The sequence below is a fragment of the Pongo abelii genome, chromosome 6 (genome assembly GCF_028885655.2).
Source record: "Pongo abelii isolate AG06213 chromosome 6, NHGRI_mPonAbe1-v2.0_pri, whole genome shotgun sequence".
In the NCBI taxonomy this organism is placed as follows: Eukaryota; Metazoa; Chordata; class Mammalia; order Primates; family Hominidae; genus Pongo; species Pongo abelii.
The window spans coordinates 131882021-131884218 of NC_071991.2; positions in this window are offsets into that span (position 1 = coordinate 131882021).

The following is a 2198-nucleotide window of genomic DNA, read 5'->3' on the forward strand; positions in this document are numbered from 1 at the left end:
CTCTTTCCAGCCCTAGTTTGACAAGGATGATGTTGGTAGTGACCCCCGAGAGACCCTAGAACTGTGAATTTAAGCCCCAGGAGTCTTCTTTTAGAGATCACTATGGAAGATAGGGATAAATGAGATGGTGGGTAGTGCCACCTCCATCCCCTTTGTAAATAATAAAACAATATCCTTCCAGTTTCCGTCTTAAAACAGAGATGGACTCCAGCTGTGATCTGAATACAGCAGGTTTCTTTACATAACCCAGTTAGTAGAGATTCATCAACAGACCACTAGGGGGAGTGTGGACTGATTATGGGGAAAAGCGCCAAGAAGAAAGCAAAAAACAACGTGGCTACAAGTAGCCACCAGGAAAAGAGGGTGGAGAGTGATAGATAGATAGATTAGATAGATAGACAGACAGATGACAGATAGATAGATAGATAGATAGATAGATAGATAGATAGACAGACAGACAGATAGATAGACAGATGACAGATAGATAGATAGATAGATAGACAGACAGACAGACAGATAGATAGATAGATTTGTGGGGAAAAATCTAAGTGGACAATTCTGCTGTCTGTTCTTTACTGCCTGCCCTCCTCTGAAACAATTTTAAATCTTCAAAACCTTCCCTTCAAGTTCAGCTGAGGATCACTTTGCATATTTAAAGACATCAGACACATCGTGAAAATAGACAAGTGCCACCTAGTTGTCCTACTGTCAATTCCACCACCTCCCTCTGTCCTCTGCTGTTCTATACTCAAATGAAGGTTTCTTCCTGTTACAGAAGGAGGCATGACCATGGTCCTACCCAGGACTTTCTAAGGGATGGGAGAGCAAGAAGAGTTTCGGTGCATCTATTCTCAGATGCTCACGGAGTCTGAGCTGGTGCCTCTTATACCCTGCTGGTCATATAGACATATTCTTGCCATATAATCAGCCCCAGTGCCAGACTTCACTGTGTGTGTGTGTGTGTGTGTGTGTGTGTCAGGGGCGGGGGGGGAGGGGGGGATGTGTCTTGTCCATGCCAGGTGCAAGTCATGCATCTCATCTGGGAGTTACATTTCTGATTTCAGTTAGACAGTTCAGGTGATTTCCAGGCCTGCCAGAATGAACCCCCACCACAATCCACCCTAGACCCATGGTCAGCCTTTTTACGACAAAACAATTACTCTTAGTTTGACAGCAATGTCAAACTCTGCCTCTCTCCTCCACTTTATAAGGACCCATGTGATTACATCGGGCCCACCAGAATAATCCAGGATAATCCCCTCGTCTCAAAGTCAGCAGAGTGGCAGGCTTAATTCCATCTGCAACCTTAATTCTCCTTTGCCATGTAACCTAATATATTCACAGGTACCAGGGATTAGGGCATGAACATCTTTATGGGGGGCATTATTTTGCCTACCACACCCTGTGCTATTTCTCATAAGAGTATAAACTTGAGGCTATATCTCTGTTACGTCTGGAGTGCACAGGATTCAAAATGTTTGGAGTACACAGTCAAACTCCTTTCCTCTGGGTATATGGCTTTAACAAATATTTCTTCCCAAGGAAAGAGGCTCTACAACGGGGCCCATCTATTCCCCATGGGAAACACTGTAATCCTTTTCCAAATTTGTCCAATCACCATGAGTCACACTATAAAAAGAATGGTTGGCACTGAGTCATGGTGCTTAAGCCGTGGAAGAACATGTTGGTAGGCTGCTTTCTCTAATTAAACATTTTCATTGACTGGGTGGCTTATAAGTCTTCCGTGAGTATGTAACTTGAAATTCTGTTGTGAGATGCCCTGGTCATTGTGTCGGGGATATCTCAGACTCCATTTGAATTAAGACATCTAATAACCCAGCTGTGCTGGCATGCAGGCTCATTCCCATTTCCGGGTTTGGGCATGACATCTTAGTAGCTGCTATAATTGTCAGTCCTGTACTGTCATGCCAGGTAACTTGTCATCTTTGTCCCTCATCCCGAAATAGGATGCTTCTAGTTTTTCTATTTATGTTAGAAGGTCTTTTTCTTCAACATGTCTTTCCTTATTAAAAATGAATTCTGCCTAGTCAATGATTTCTAGCCCAGTTTCCAATCCTCCTAAAGCTCTCTTACTTTGGGTGGGCTGATGCTGTTTGAGCCACCAGACACATTGTTGCCATTGAGTACTCATTGCTTTAGAGCAATTTGAAAATAAAGTGGAGATCCAAAAATGTTGA